The following is an 18,374-nucleotide window of genomic DNA, read 5'->3' on the forward strand; positions in this document are numbered from 1 at the left end:
TTTGAAATATACACACGGATTTTTGTAGCGCCGTGTGCAAATTTACACGGTAATTATTAAGTTTTATGAGTAAATTCATAATTTCCGTTTTCTATAATATATTTTTAAGTTTTTCAAGTCTTGTTGTTTACTATAACTGCTTTTAAAAATATAGACAACCTATTTTTTTAATATTAAACATACTAAATAATATAAAATATGTCTATAATTTGTTTTTCTTTACGACTTCATCTATTTTTACTTTTTTTAATTTAATATACCTAGATGAAACGCACAACAGAGAAAGTGAAAAAAAAATTAAAACAAAAACGTAATTTAATGTGTAATATAGTGGTTCAGTTAAGTACAGCGACATATTTACCAACAATAGTTCGAAAATTTTCTTTAAACATCCTGCAAAAGGGAAATGCACACGCGAAATTTAAACATCACAAGTAATCGCCTTGACGAACTATGTAAAAATAACAATTTCAACAACAATTAAAAATATTAGTCACCTAATTGCAAGTGTGGAAAAGAAGGTAACCTATTACATATTTTTCTTGAATGTTTCCACGAATCAGTAAACATAAACAAATTTTATGATAATCTTATTATATTAAAAATTCCACTTCCGGTCTACCTGAACAATTTGATTTTCTCTAGAGATATCAATATATTAAAAACGATTTAAGAACATATCAAAAACTGTAAATATAAATTCTAGCTTAAAACCAATCCTTATATTTAAGTAAATATTGTATTATAGCAGAAAAAAAATAAATTAAAAAAAAATTAAAAAAATCAAAAAAAAATTAAAAAAAATATATATATATTAAAAAATATATATATAATATTAAAAAAAAATTATAAAGAATTAAAAAATAAAAAGGAAGATGTAAGCCTCCGAGATGTTGAATCGGGTTATGTCTTAGCGCAGGAAAAAAAAAGAGAAGAGAAGAATTAAAAAATAAGTTGTAATTTATTACTAATTGCACGTTAGATTGTACGGATGATTGTATGTTTATTCCTCTGATTGTAAAAAATTCCACTGATTGTAAAAATTGTTTGTCTTTAAATTTGTCTGGCTAATTGGCTCGGCCAAGGCCATCAATCTAAAATTAAAAAAAAATTAAAAACATTTTCTGTTTTTGTTAATTAAATTGCTATAAATGACAACAAAGGGCAGTACATGAAAATATTATAATGCGTATTATCCTACGCGCAAAGATCATCTCCTCTCTAGTACTACTAACTGGGGTAGGTTTTCGCTGAATTAACAATCAGTTCCTACATGCAACAGTAGATCATTAGTTGCTCTGATTGTTCAATATTTACAGCACGTCAATCTACTACAGTCTTATCTTAACACTGCATCCTTGGTTTCTCTAACGGTCGGTTTCTCCCTCTTCCCGACACGCTGATCTTGTCTCTTAACATGGCCAGCCTATCTTAATATTTCTAGCTTTATTATTTTTACTATATCTGGTACATAAATATATAAATATATATATATATATATATATATATATATATATATATATATATATATACATAAAGTAGTTAGGTATTATTGACTGACACGTTATGTAAAATAAAGTTTTATTTTAAGGTTGCAGTCATTAATAGGGCAGGAAAGTAAAACTCTTTGTTCTTATTCAAGCTTTCGCAAAATTTATTTGCTTCTTCAGGATATGCTAAAATATGGTATCAGTAAATACAACGAAATTAGAACTAAATAGCATTGTATAAAACTAGTATAAAAACTTACAACATGAGGTTAATCCATTAAATTTTCAAATTTGCAAAACATTAAAACTTAACTTATTTTAAAAATTATACAGTTATGTAAGTACAATATTCCAATTTAATTTAATTTTGTAAAATATATATATATATATATATATATATATATATATATATATATATATATATATATATATATATATATATATATATATATATATATATATATATATGGAAAAGGATAATACGAGTGAATAATAAAAGTTAAATGTAATGGCCTAACAATAACCACGGAGGAAGCTACAGTTACCTGTGAAAAGAAATGCTAAACGTTTGAACGTTTAAAACCAATGAAAAAGGATAATGCGGGTGAATAATCAAAGTAAAATGTAATGACATGTCACGCAAAACAGAAAACCAAAAAAGGTATATCGATGGAAGGCAACCGTATATACGAATTTCTGACTATTGCTCGTCTTCAGTACGGTGCAGCCAAGTTAGTAAAGGAGAATGTTAACTTGGGAAATTATCACTACAGGAGCAATGCAACCAATTTGTGGCATTAGATTTAGAAGACCCTGATGGTTTCCAGGGCAACAACTAACAATAACCACGGATGAAGCTATAGCTACCTGTAAAAAGGAATACCAAACGTTAAAACGTTTAAAACAAATGGTAAAGGAAATGCGGGTGAATAATAAAAGTTAAATGTAAGGACACGTCACGCAATACAGAAAATCAAAAAAGGTATATCGATGGAAGACAACCGTATATACGTATTTCTGACTATTAGCCGTCTTCAGTATGGTGCAACCAAGTTAGAAAAGGAGCATGTTAACTTGGGAAATTATCACTACGAGAGCAATGCGAGCAATTTGTGGCATTGGAGTTGGAAAACCCTGATGATTTCCAGGGCAACAATAAACAATAATCACGGAGAAAGCTACCTCTACCTGGGGAAAGGAATGCCAAACGTTGAAACGTTAAAACAAATGGAGAGGAATAATTCGAGTGCTGTAGCTTATTTCTGATACAAAATATCGCTCATTAACAACTGTAAGTTCTTGTAGTATCTCCAACTTCTACAGTTTATAAACCCATAGTAACATAGTAAGTTTGTTTTTTGTTATTTTGTGTTTTATTATTACTATTTATATTTCTAACTGTTTGTGGTGAGATAACAATAATTATTAAATTTTTTGCCTAAACTAATTTGTTTATTTTTTTTTAAAAAGTTTCTAACCCCTTTTGTATTTTTTAGGAAGTCTTTCTTTCATTCAGCAGGAAGATTCTTCTAAGCGGCGTCTTTACTTCAAATAGCTTAAGAACCTTCTTGTATTGTGTTTGTTTCGGGAGATTCATGTAAGTATCTGCTTTTATTTCATTTTTGTAGTTACCCCGGTTCCCGTCCCCTTGTCATTCACTTATCTGCGGCTCAGCTGTCAAAAAAAACCCTGAATAGCCGTTAGCAAACGTTTCTGTTTTTTTTTACCCTATCTCCACCCCAATAATTCTTATCTCCAATTTTCAACTCCCTATAAGACCCTACTAAATTGTTACAAAGTTAACATGCTCCTTTTCTAACTTGGCTGCTCCGTACTGAAGACGACCAATAGTCAGAAATACGTATATACGGTTGCTTTCCATCGATATAACTTTTTTGGTTTTCTGTTTTGCGAAGCATGGCATTACATTTTACTTGTAATACTCACTAGCATTATCATTTTCCATATATGTTACGCCAGATATATTAATGTTAAGAGACAAGATCAACGTGTCGGGAAGAGGGAGAAACCGACCGTTAGAGAGACCAAGGATGCAGTGACAAGTTAATACTGCAGTAGATTTACGTGCTATAAATATTGAACAAGCAGAGCAACTAATGATCTACTGTTGCATGTAAGGACTGATTGTTAATTCAGCGAAAACCCACTCGAGCTTTGTAGTGCTAGAGTGGAGATGATCTTTGTGCGTAGGATAATACGCATTATAATATTTTCATATATTGCCCCTTGTTGTCCGACAGGCTCATTTATAGCAATTAAATTAACAAAAACAAGAAATATTTTTAATTGTTGTTGAAATTAAATTTTTAGATAGTTTGTCAGCGCGATTACTTGTCCGTGCAGCAGCGATGTTTAAATTCTGCTTGTGCATTTCCCTTTTGAAAGATGTTTAAAGAAAACTTTTCGAACTATTGTTGGTAAATGTGTTTCTGCGCTTTGCTATACTAATATATTACATAAAATTACGTTTTTGTCTTAAAGTTTTCTTTCAGTGTCTGTCTTGTGCGTTTCATCTAGGTATATTAAAACATGTTTAATTTAAAAAAAAAAGTAGGTTGTCTATATATTTAAAAGCGGTAATACTAAACAACAAGACTTGAAAAACTCAAAATATATTATTGAAAACTAAAATTATGAATTTACTCATAAAATTTAATAATTACCGTGTAAATTTGCACACGGCGCTACAAAAATCCGTGTGTATATATCAAATAATATAAATATAGTCATAATTGGTACAATCCATATAATAATAGTTACAAGCAGATGAACTTCATTAAAAAATTAACTAACCATAATACTGACTTTCAAGGAAAAACCGTAAGCATAAACCTTTAGTTGTTTTCATATTTTAATAATTTATACTTAACAATTTTATTTATTTGGTTTTTAAAAACTATTTCCAAGGATTTCTAAAGTTTTCAGTGTATTCCGTTTCTCATTTGGTATCATTTCTCCTTCTTCTTTTTCTTTTGAGCCGTCTAATCGTCCATTTTTGAATAGGCCTCTTTAAACTCCTTCCGTCGATCTATATCCTAAGCAACATACTTCCAATTTGTTCCGGCTGTTTTTTTGATATGATCTACTAATTTCATCTAGTGTTTTCCTCTTTCTTCGACTACCTTTGCAGGGTTTCCAATGTTGTATTGTGGCCTTTTAAACGTTGGTCTTTTTCTAGCAGTGTGGTCTGTGAAGCTCCATTTGAATTGAGTTAAGTTGTACCTAGCACGCATCGCTCTATTGACCTTTGAGTCAGTTTGTTATTACCTCTTTCTTTAGTGTCCAAGTTTCGCAGTCGTATGTTATGATTGGTAGTATACACTGATCGAATGCTTTTTTTTTCAGGTGGAGTGTCATCTTCGATTTGAATATAACTTCTGTCTTCCTCCGATTTAAGACTATAACGATAACAGAATAATATTTTAATCTATTGTTCAATTTTCATATTCTTTCATTTCTATTATATCCATTTAAACTTCTTATCAAGATTACATAATTATTTATTCCTACCTAGTAGGTACCTAGAAAAACATATCCAAGAAGTATTACGAAATTGTCATAATTTAAAATCAATATTCCATATATTATATAGAAGATTTATTGAAAGTTTTAAAAATTGTCTACTACAGTCAGGATATCTTGTATATTTACTCTTCTAATGTTCTTGTATCTTCTAATATCCATGTCTCTAACCTACACGAAACAACGTTATATTTTTGATTTCGCGATCACCTACAACATAATACCGAACTACAATAAACACAATTTATTTTCCAGATAACTCTTTATTCAGTACTTTATTTGGCAAATACTTTACTTTACTTAATCACTAGACCCATTTGTACCTTTCGGTGTTGGGCCGTTTATAATACAATTCATTAAATTACAATAATTTACAGTCTTTTGAGGTGTACTAGCTCTTAACGAACTTTCTCCATTCCTTCCTATTGGATATCATCTGTGTTGCTTCCTGCCAAGTCTTACCCTTAGTCTGCAGTATCTGCGGGATGTCACTGTTCCATTCTTTAATGGGTCTTCCTCTTCTGTTCTTCCCTATTGGTATGGCGTCCCACACTATTTTTACTTGATTGAGTCGAGTATCGGTTTGATTTTAAGTCTTTCTCTTATTTCTTTATTTCTGATTCTATCAGTTCTTTTTACTGCGATCGTTCTTTTGAGATATTTCACCTCTGCTGCCTGAATTCTGCTCTGATGTCTTTTGTTTAATATCCAATTTTCTGCTCCATATGTCACTGTAGGTCTATATATTGTTTTGTATATTGTCATCTTGGTCTTTGTTGATATATCTTTGTTATTAAGGAATCTTCTATTTATTGCTTGGAATAGTTTTCCTGTGTTTTTCATTCTGTTGTTAAGATCGTCCACGATGTCTCCTTTGTTGTTGATTACTGTTCCTAAGTATTTGTATGAATTTGTCTGTATTATTTTTTGTTGGTCTATCTTTACTTTTATTTGATCTTCCGTCCCTTGTTTCCTTGATATTTTCATTATCTGAGTCTTCTCTTTGTTTACGTTTAAGTTGTATTTGCTTGCTTCTAGGTTCCGTTTCTCTAAGTTGTATTTCAGTTTTTCTACAGTTTCCGCAATTAATACTATGTCGTCTGCAAATATACACATCTCAGCGTTTATGATGTGCATTCTGTTCCAACCGATGCAGTATTTCTGAATTTTTTCTTACATTCTTTCACTATCTCATCTATTACATTATGAATAACACTGGGCTGAGACTTCCATCTTGTCTAACTCCTTGAGTTGTTTTAAATAGTTGTGACTGTATATTTAACATTCTTACTGTATTTGTTGTTTTCATATTTTATCAAATAAATATTTTATATTTTATATGTCAGATAATTCTAATTTATTTTATCTATCAGTTTGTCTGTTCATATTTCTTTCCTAGGTGACACTAGAATTTTAAATCTAAACTAATATAAAACTTTAAATTATTTTGTATTCAATTTCACCTTTAAAATATTAAAATAATTATATTAGTATGTAATTAATACAGTATTATTAATCAAACGTATTGTTTCAAGAACAAAATATGACTGAAATGTCAAAATAGTGGTAGTTCAGATTTCTTTTCTAGATAGCGTCGTTAGTTTACTGTACAACATTATACTTAGAAATATTTTATCTTCTAGGCATTTATTCTAACTTCAAGATGACTTCTACTGTAAGAAAATCATGTTGCAACAACTCAGCGATATGTTGCACCAAGAAAAACAATTCGTGTTGTTCTAACAAGAAAACATCGTGTAGATGCCAACAAGATTGCTGTAACAGTACAGAAAATAAATGTTCATGCTGTTTTGTGCAAAAAGAATGCGATTGTTGTAATGGTAAATCATGCTGTGTTGAAGAAAATTGTTGTAGCGTCAATAAAACTACACTTGCATGCTGTAATGAGAATGACTGTAGATGCTCTAAGAATGGATCAACGTGCTGTAAGAAGAAAAAAAATTGTGCTGAAATAGGACAAACCAAATGTTGTTCTGGCCAAACTGTATTCTGTTGTCAGAACTTATGTGCTTGCTGCAGTTCTCAGCAAACTTCTTGTCAATGTTGCGTTAAATCCCCATCCAGCTCTAAAAGTAAAAGTTGTTGCAATGAGAAGAAAGATAATAACTCGTGTTGCAAAAATAAGCAAAAAGAATCTTGCTATAATGGATACAAATGCTGTAATATTGCTGAATGTTGAAACCAAAACCTCCTGTTGCAACTAAATATCCTATTTGTAAATCGGGCCATAATTTAAAAATGAAATGATATAAATAAAATTAGTGTCTTTAAGAACAAGATACTTAATGAGAATTAGGTATAAGAAAAATTTTGAAATTAACAAAAAAATTGCGTTAATGGGTTTTAAAGTAAAATAAAATTAACAAACATGGTACAGTTAATTGTTTATCGTATTCTTTTTTTTTTATCAAAAAACTGCATATTTTTATAAAATCTGTTTCATGGTGGTGGTGTTTTCTGTTTAAAATAAAATAAATTTTAAAGTATTTTTATTTTTGTCTTTTTTAAACCAAATAAATTATTTCTTCGGTCTAAAACTTGTCACCAAAGGAACATTTGGCTATTTCGGCTTAACATTAGTACAAATCATTTATCGTTTATTTTCAAGAACTTCTGGGTCATTTTTGTGTCTGTAAACGGTTATCATCATCATCTTGGTGCTACAGCCCTTAGAGGGCCTCGACCTTCTCAAGCTTTCTACGCCATTCTGTTCTGTCCCTTGCTTGCATTTTCCAGTTGCCGACTCCGATCTTTTTCGCATCTTGTGTTACCCCATCCATCCACCTCAGCTTTGGTCAACCCCGTCTTCTCATTCCCACGGGTTGCGCTGTTAGAATCTTTTTTATCATGTTCGATTCAGGGGCCCGGGCTACATGTCCTGCCCACTGCAGGCGGTTTCGCTTAATTATAGTGGTAATATCTTTACCACCAAACGTATGCTTGTAGATATTCTGCAGTTCAAAGTTATATCTACGCCTCCATATTCCGTTCTCACAGACCGCTCGGAATATCTTGCGTAGCACCTTTCTTTCAAAAATGGATAGAGCGGATTCATCTGTTTTCGTTAGCGTCCATGCCTCTGATCCATATGTGAGAACGGGGACTATCAGTGTTCTATACAGCCTTATACGAGTTTTTTGAGACAGACGTTTGTTAGCTAAGTACTTTGATAAACCATGATAACACCTGTTTGCAATTATTATTCGCCTTTTTATTTCCTCAGATGTGTTATTATTGGGGTTAACCGATGTCCCTAGATATATGAACTCTTTGACTGCTTCGAAGTTTTGGTCATTGATGATTAAATTTGTGTCAATATTTCCAGCTCTTGAGTTTGTGTTAGTCCCCATGAATTTGGTTTTATTTTGATTTATCTGTAACCCCATTCGTTTTGCTGCTGCTACTAGCTCGGTTAGGATTTCCGCAGTTCTCGCCCTAGTTCTTGTTATAATGTCCACGTCGTCTGCATATGCTAGAATTTGGACTGATCTATTAAATATTGTTCCTCTGCTCTCTCCTGTAAACGGTTATAGGTTTAATTAAATTAGTTTAAGTCGTTCGGGTCATCTGTGCTCTTTAAGATTAGTGAATAGAGAGATCTTTGAAAAGTTTAAAGTTAGCACAGAGTTAATCATTACGAATATTTAACAAACTGGGTGAAAATTGGATACCAATATAAATTGTTTAACGAGTAATATTAGTTTTAAAAGCGATACTTATACCCAAAAGCATTACTAAAAATCCTACCAGATTCTTCATTTTAACGCTGTTATTCTCTTTTGTAGTCATTGAATACAACACTAATTTTTAATCGTAAATTCTTAAAATTAATGGTATTATATGTGATATAAATAAAAAAATAATTTTTTTTTGTTTTATAATAAATCTCTAGTCTATTATTTTTGTAACAGACCTTACTAACTATATCTTTGACTGAGAATAAAATACTCGTAGCAAACACTTGAGGAGCTATGGGGAAAACAATCTGGGTCCACAAAAACCATTTTCATGGAAATCGAAATCAATCCATCTCATTCGTGGTCGTCCTCTGCTTCTTGTGCCCTCTGGTTTTGAAAATGTTAATCTCTTCGTGTATTCGTGATCTGACATCCTAGCAATGTGTCCAGCCCATCTAAGTCTCTGCACTTTAACGAATTTCACAATATCTGGATCGGTGTATAACTGATACAGTTCAAAGTTGTATCTTCGACGCCATAGCCCATTTTCATTTACGGCCCCAAAAATCTTTCTAAGAATTTTTCTCTCAAAAATACCAAGAAGTCTTTTATCATTTTGAGATAAGATCCACGTTTCAGCCCCATATATCAAAACTGGTCTTATTAAGGTCCTGTATATATTAAGCTTTAGTGCACGTTTTATATTTTTATTTTTTAAATGTCTCTGGAGGCCGTGAACAGTTCTGTTTGCTATTGCTATGCGTCTTTTTATTTCGTCGCTTGTCGTGTTTGTTGCGTTTACTAGCGATCCAAGATATGTAAATTCTTTGACTTGCTCAAAGGTATGGTTGTTAATTTGAATTCTTTGTTGGATATTTCGAGGGTTTTTAGAAACCAACATATATTTGGTTTTTTCCTCGTTTACCACAAGTCCTAATTCACTTGCTGCGTCCGCAAGCCTTGTAAAACACTGCACCATGTCTCTCATACTTCTGCCCACTATAACTATATCGTCAGCGAATGCGAGAATTTGCGTCGATCTATTAAAAATAGTTCCATTCATTCTAATATTTAATTGTCTGATTGCCTTTTCCAAGGCAATATTAAAGAGGAGACACGCCAACGCGTCCCCCTGTCTTAGACCATTATTAATGTCAAAGAACGTAGAGTTTTCTCCTTCAATTCTAACGCATGAGCTTACGTTTTGCATTGTTAGTTGGGACAACTTAACTAACTTAGGTGGGATCCCAAAGTCTATCATTGCATTATATAATGCAGTTCTTTTCACACTGTCATAGGCTGCTTTGAAGTCAATGAAGAGATGGTGTGTTTCTATGTTATATTCTAATGACTTTTCTAGAATCTGCCTATGTGCTTGAATTTGATGTGTAGTTGATTTTCCAGCAGTAAATCCGCATTGATATTGACCAACAATATCCTTTGTAAAATGTTTAAGTCTTTCAGATAATACATTGCCGAAGATCTTATACGCAGATGCTAACAGAGTAATGCCTCTATAGTTCTTACACTCCAGTTGATCCCCCTTTTTATGCAATGGACATATTATTCCCTTCAGCCACTCTTCTGGTACCCATTCATTCTGCCATATAAGTACTATTAGTTTATGGATTGCTGCAAAAAGTTGATCACCACCTTTTTTATACATTTCCGAATAGATGTCATCGATTCCTGGGGCTTTATTGTCTTTGAGTTTTAGGATCGCATCTGACACTTCTCTTCTTGTTGGGTCTTCACTGTGTAGTTGACGTTGTATATTTTGTTCATTTTCTATATTGTACTCTCCTTCAATATCGTTTATATTTAGATGTTCGCTGAAATGTTGTGCCCATCTGTTAAGAACTGAGTTTTTATCATGTAGAATTTCACCGTTAGTGTCTTTACAAATTTTTAATTGTGGTTTAAATTCTCGACGGCTAATATTTAAGGATTTGTAGTATTTCCTCGTTTCATTTTTATCGAATAAACTTTGTATCTCACTGAGAGTGTTCTGTTCGTATTCCCTCTTCTTACGTCGATGGATACGTTTTTCCTCTCTTCTAAGACGTCTATACTCTTCTTTTTTTCTCCGTGTACAACCTGCGTCAATGGTTTTTTGATATGCTGCGTTCTTTCTATTTGTGGCCATTTCGCACTCATGATCAAACCAATGATTTCTTTTTTCTGACTTGGTTTTGCCCAATATTTCAACGGATTTCTGTAACACAATATCTCGTATATTTGCCTCGTATATAGTAATTATAATTATATATAAGTAATTATATATAATTATAATTACTTTAAAATGCCACAAGAAAATAGCTTCAGAACAATATCGTGAAATCTTTCTACAGATCCATTAGATTGTTAATAATTAACACTAGAAAATGTTAGTTTTATGTCATATAGTTTGCCCATAACTTTGAATATAGCATTCTCGAATTCCCGAGTTCAATATATCACTTGCCAAGATATATGTCGCAGCACATTTCACTAATTGACCAATAGGAACCACTTATAACACAAACGTAACGAGAATAATTGGTGTTGTACTATGATACCAAGATTTCCTTCGAAACTTTTCCATTTCGTTCGCAAGATAAGACACCATGAGTACCTGTGTCTTTTTTGACACACATTTTTTGACTCTGCAAGTTAAGATTTTCGTGAATTGAGAAAAGAAAAGAAGGCTCCTGTTCGACGGTCAATAGATGTTGATCATTCCTGTCTTTTTTATAAACGATATTTGTCTAAACAAACCATTCACAATAAAAAGGATCGGAAAACTTCTCTGAAATTAACGACTAAGAAGTATACTTAAACAATAAAGATATAAATAAGTTTATGACATTTATAGAAGTCGTATAATTAAAATACAGACTCGACATTATTCTAATAGCTTTCATATTCAGATTTTTATCTCGAAGTAGTTGTAGGATTCGTTAATGTTGGAGTGTGTCAAATGCCTTGTTGTAATACCAAGGAAATACACATCCATACCTCTTTGTTCCAATGTTTTATAGGTACATAAGGCCTCCCTTGAAATCATTGCATTACATCATTCTGAAGTAAAACTGATCTGTAGTTAACGATTTATTAATGTTTTTCCCTGTACAATCTCTAGAAAGAATAATAAGTTAAATTCCAGACTAAAATCTTTTACTAATCGGTAAGATAATGTGTATCAGCAAAACTGTAAGACATATGGTAACCGCATTAGAGTTGCTCATACTATTAGTAAAGCGCTGACTATATAATCCAAACTATATTCCTGAAACGATTCCAAGTTTAATATGAAGTCAGCGTTTAGCATTTATTTTAATATGGACTTAAACCCAATATTGCCCATTTATGGTAGCAGAATTGCATTTTCAGCTTGATTGGTGAGAGAATTTTTTATGTATGACTTGTATAAGAATAGGTCTCGTAAAGGTCTTGGAATGTGCATTAATTTTAAAATATAATTTCCTGGATAAACTAAAAGACCAAAATAAATGACTTTATGTTGGTAAATAACCATAATTTAAATATCAGAAATACCTTTTTGATGTTTTTGTCCAAATAAACGAATTTCATGCAGATTTATATAACAGCACTTCACATCATAATTAGTTAAATAATAATATAACGACTTTCGTGAAGTATGTGTCTCCTATATCTTGCTAGGATAAATTTCGGGGACTTTAAGATTTAATTCATTTATGATTCGTCGGCATCTTTCATAAAAGAGAATGTAAAGAGTACATTGTACCGGGTGGTCCAATATGCCGATCTCTCGGCTATATATCAGAAACTATTCATGTTATAACTCTAGGAGAAAAAATTTCTTAGTAAAAGTGGCCAAGAGAAATAGCTGGAAATAACTTTCAAGTTTATGGGTTAACCGCTAGGGGGGCGCAACCTGTGAAGAAAACTGTGAAAACCAGTTTTTTGGGAAATATGCCCAATTATACCAAGTGTTAAATAAGTAAACTAGAAAGAGTTAAATCCTGCACAAAGTTGTTCAAGTACTTTTTTATTTTTTCAAATAAAGGGTGGGGGAGAGTGGAAAAGTATTTGTGGATAAATACCTATAACTTTGGTTTGGATGAACCGATTTTAACGAAATTAGTATCATTAGAAAGAATGTGGATAAATTAATTTACATCTACTATGAAATAATTGCATTTAGTTTTAATTGTCATAGGTTTGAGGTACTTTCGAATAGAAAAAATTAAAATTTTATTTTCTTTAAAATGTTTAATGGAAACACCTATTTCTTGTAAATTATAATGGAACTGGATTAAATTCGTAACAAAATGGCTCAAAACGTAGGTGAATAGCTTTTGTCGAACTCGAGATATGAATAAAAACGCATAAACATAAGTAAGTATAGTATTGACTCAGTCTGTATTATAAATTAAATTAAAAAATAATTCAGTGGGTACTTTCAAATTTTTTTATAGCAGAAGAATCTTAATGTTGATACCTATTTTGACCATTGTTATTTCATATGATTAAAAATAGTTTTTTCGAAACTAAGTAGGCTACGACAATGAATTTGACGGGGAGTTCGTATTGTTTATTTATTAACAGCAGTCAAAACATTGTTAAGAAGTGTTATATTATAATTCGAATTGAAGATTGCACTTTTTTCAATAGATATTATTATTGGTAATATTAGTAATTAATTATCAGTACTAATAATTCGTGATGAGTATATCAAATGCAGAATTGTATGATATAATTGGAGTTAATTTCGAATGTCACCAAAATGTCGCTATTGCCTCAAGTATAATTCTGTAAGATATCCTGACAGGAGACATTATGGTAAAAAATATTTGAAAGAAGATTAAGAGAAACTGGTAGTTTTCATAGTCCTTGTTTAAAACGGCGTAGTAGAGGTATGACCAAAGATAATTCAATCAATGTTCTTGCTTTAATTCAACATAATCCACATATAAGGAGTCGGCAAATCTCTATAGAAATAAAATATACCCAAAACTACTGTTCTAAGGATTTTAAAACATCACAGGTTGGTTTTTCATATTATAAAGTGAACGTTTAGGTCAGAAACTTGGAATTCCCTTTAAACTTTAGATTCAACTGTTATTTTAATATTCCGATAAAAACGGCAACACGGCGCTTTTATACTTTTATCTGTTTCTTAAAAATACTTATGCACGATTTATCTTGTGAAACCATTAGGTTAGGTCTGCTAGAAGAACAACCGCATATCAAAGATTTTGTGGAGAGACAAGGCTACGTTTAATAGTGCGGGTGGTGTTAATATGCATAATATGCATTATTGGGCTGAAGAAAATCCGCACTGGATACATGAGGTGCAGGTTCAAGGTAGATGGAGTCTTAAGGTTTGGTGTGGTATAGTTGATGGAAAGATCGTAGGTCCATATTTCTTTGATAGAACTTTAAATGGCGAAACATATTTGGATTTTCTGGAAAATCAGTTGCCAGTTTTATTGGAAGATATTTCCTTACAAACACGAAGAGATATGATATTACAACATGACGGGTGTCCTGTGCATTTTTCCAGACGAGTTCGAGATTATTTGCAGATATCCAAGTATGCAAGTTATCCAAATAAATGGATTGGAAGGAGAAGTATATTTTCATGGCCCGCTAGATCTCCAGACTTAACATATCTGGACTTTTTTCTGTGGCGAAGATTGAAGGACTTACTGTACCAAACTCGACCAACCACGCGATACGACATGAAACAGCGCATTATAAACGAAATAAATAGTATATCAACAGCTGAGATTAAAGCAGCTGTTATGTCTACGCGCGAAAGATTACATATTTATGTGGACAACGATGGCAAATAATTTGACCATTTAATTGGACATTAAGTTTTAATGATCAAGATATTTGTATGATCTTTCACATATTTAATTTTAAGTTACAATAAAGGGTGAGTCAATACTATACTTACTTATGTTTATGAGTTTTTATTCATATCTCGAATTCGAGATATAATACAAATTTTAATTTTTTCTATTTGAAAGTAGCCTCTACCCATGACAATTAAAACTAAATGCAATTGTTTTATAGTAGATTTGAATTAAATCTTCCACACTCTTTCTGATGACACTAATTTCGTTAAAATCGGTTGATCCAAACCAAAGTTATAGGTATTTATCCACAAATACTTTCCCACTCTCGCCCACCCTTTAATTGAAAAAATAATAAAGAAGTACTTGCACAACTTTGTGCGGAATTTAGGCCTCTTTCTAGTTTACTTATTTAACACTTGGTATAATTGGGCATATTTCACAAAAAACTGGTTTTCAAATTTTTCTTCATTGGTTACGCCCCCTAGCGGTTAACCCAGAAACTTGAAATTTATTTCCAGCGATTTCTCTTGGCCATTTTTACTAAGGAATTTTTTCTCCTAAAATTATAACATGAATAGTTTCTGATATATAGCCGAGAGATCGGCTTATTGGACCACCCGGTACATTGTAAAGAGTACCGCTTCGCTACATATGAGAGTATTAATTCCTCTGTTCTTAAATCTAATGGTAGTTCACAAATTTTAGCCTGAAGACTTACGATTGTTCTAAGTGCACCGCATATTATTCTAAGAGCGTTATTTTGAATAATTTTGCAAAAATTTTTAAAGTTGTTGAAGCAGACGAGTAAGCATGACATCCATAAGCAATCTTGGAGCGGATCAGATTTTATATATTATCAGTAGAGTTCTTTCGTCCGCTCCCCAGTTCGTAGACGAAAGACGTTTGAAGAGGTTTAGTCTCTTTTGGCATATTGCGGAAATATATTTGATATGGTCGTTCCAGGCTAGAGTTTGGTCAAATATTAAATCTAGATATTTGATTGAAGAAGGTAGTGAAGTTGGTATTGAAGTTTTACAGTTGGTATTTTCTTTGTCTGCTTTGGTCTACTTGAGAATATAATGCAGCGAGTCTTAGATAAAGCAAATTAAAAACCACTCCTTTTAAAATATGCTATAAATTTTTTGAGTTGATCTTGTAGTAATTGAACTTTGAATGAAATTATTTTTTGTTCAAAATGGTAATTTAAGAAATGCGGTATAAGATAACAATTTTTAAATTTTTGTATATTATTACTTATAATCTTTTAAGAAATGTAGATAATTTACAAAAGCAGTCAATATTAGCGGTTCTTTTTAATATGTTATAAATTACAATACCTACACTAGCTACTGCATGTTTGTTTAGGATTACCATATCTTTCCTATCTCTAACGTTATGATAATGGATTAGCAGGTCATAATTCATCTGTTATTGATTAAGATCCACTGACACTAACAGACTGATAACTAAACCCCTTAATTTAATTATGTATGTTCATATTGCAAGTAAATATTTTGTTACTTAACTTGTCGGTTATGCTTATGTTAATTTGGAATTCCCACAAAAGGGATATTCAGGTTGTTGTCTAGTTTCCTTTCATAATTACATTGGTCGCCTAGAAAGTAAAGAACGTTTTGGCATAAAAAATTGAACACAAAAAATATCGACACAAAATTTTATTTGTAAAGTCACAGTACATCACAGCTATTCTTTAATGTAGTTGCCTTGATTTTTAAGGCATTTATTGTATCCTGGAATCCTCTACCCCCAAACACCTGTGTCAGAATAGCGCTTTATCTTTGAGCTCTTCATTGTTTCTAAACTCCTTTCTATCCCATAACTCCTTTAGTTTAGGGAACAGATGATAATCAAAAGGCGCGAAGTCTGGGGTAAAGGAAGGCCTCGAAAATTTCTCATTGTAGACGTTGAAGTTCTTGCTGATTCATTCATTGTCGTGAATCAAAAGCTTCTTCGTCGAATACTACGTCGTTTATTTTATATAGTTAATTTAAACAGGGTGAAAGATGCAAATGGCGCGGAAACGTGCCCGAAAGGATATTAAAGGTTAAAATGGCATACAATATTATTATTATTATCAATTTTTTTGTACGTTCTGAAGGGTTTTACAATAGGCTTTTGAATTTATTGTTTCATCCCCAGGCATAAACTCTACGTAAATACCTTACATTCAAAAACGGAATTACAATGCGTACTTCACATTTGTCGGGATTTTAAATGAGCGACGTTATTTTAAAATATTATAGACAAAAGGCACGTGAACACATAGTAGCGACACTTGGCTCACACTGATGCGACAGATAGAGGCAACTGGCGCGCACAAAATTGCAGCTGTAGGTGATCGGCGCCGCGCGCGATGTACAATCTTTCTTTACTTTTTAGACAGCCCGCGTATATACTACGTAGAAGACCAAAATATTTATAAACAGCAACTTTATTCCTGAATTAAGCAAAAACATGACAAGGATTTCAAAATCGAAAATGGAGAACTGATGATAAACTTCTGCACGAATACCGAACTACGAATAAACAACACATTTTTTTACCAAAAAAAACCAGCACAAATAAACATTTAATAACACCCGTGGACAAAGATCTATGATATATTATGTTATAACCAACAGAGATAAACATCCATCAAAAATAATCGACGTAAGATGCCTCAACTCAGCAGATGTAGGTAGCGACCATAGCCTAGTATGTAAAATAAGAACCATCCTGAAATACTTCCCATCCAAGAGAGCGGCGCCAACACAAACAAAAATCAAAGTCGAAGGACTAAATACAAAATCCACGGAATACTTATACAGGAAAAGAATATCAGAGAATATTGCTATAAAACGATAACATCAAGGAAAGCTGGGAAAAACTTAAAAATAACATAATTAATGCAGCAACAGAATCACTTGGAGAGAGGAAAGTAACGAACACTAACATATCAAAAAGGAAAACACCATGCTTTAAAGAGGAAGTGATGACAAACTGTGAAGAAGAAAAGTAAGCCTTTCTACAATACAGAATACAACAAGCACAACAGACATACAACCACTATAAACGAATCAGAAATAAAACGAATTTTTTAGTTAGACAAATAAAAAGACACTGGCAGAGCTTCTCAAAACAGACAGAACGCGATTTCTACAGAATACAAAAAGAAATGTGGAGAATGATCAGAGGACAAAGAAAAGAGATGAACGAACTAATAAAAGCAAAAGCAAAAATAAGGAAATTAAAGAATAGAAAATCACCAGGAGATGACAAAATACCGAATGAACTTCTAAAGTATGGAGGACCAGATCTGACCAAACAACTATTAAAAATAATCCAAAAAATAATGGAACAAAACAGAAATTCTCAAGAATGGAGATCAAGCATCCTAATACCTCTCTTCAAAAAGGGAGACAACTCGAAAACCCAAAAATTACAGAGGAATTAATTTCTTAAACATAACACTAAAATTAACAAGCAAAGTGATAATAAATAACCTGAATGAAATTATAACACTAGCAGAAGAACAAAGGAATGTTTTAGATCGGAAAAATCATGCACCGACGCTATATTTATAATAAAGCAAGTGCAAGAGAAATCATTAGAATACAACAAACCGGCATATCTATGTTTTGTGGACCTTAAGAAGGAATTTGACCGGGTCAAATTAAAAGACGTTATCCACTAACTGTACGCAAAAGAGATACCTCTAGGAATAATCAAAACAATCGAAAATATCTACCAAAACAACACAATAAAAGTAAAACTAGAAGAAGAACTAACCGACCCTATTAAATCTGGCAATG

General features: G+C 32.1%; 1 protein-coding gene across 1 annotated transcript in view; it reads left to right on the forward strand.

Moving 5' to 3' along the window:
* LOC140435238 (apyrase) overlaps nucleotides 1–18,374 on the forward strand; it is a 120,185-nt gene that overhangs the window by 45,469 nt on the left and 56,342 nt on the right. The window lies entirely within an intron of this gene.

The sequence above is a fragment of the Diabrotica undecimpunctata genome, chromosome 2 (genome assembly GCF_040954645.1).
Source record: "Diabrotica undecimpunctata isolate CICGRU chromosome 2, icDiaUnde3, whole genome shotgun sequence".
Taxonomy (NCBI): domain Eukaryota; kingdom Metazoa; phylum Arthropoda; class Insecta; order Coleoptera; family Chrysomelidae; genus Diabrotica; species Diabrotica undecimpunctata.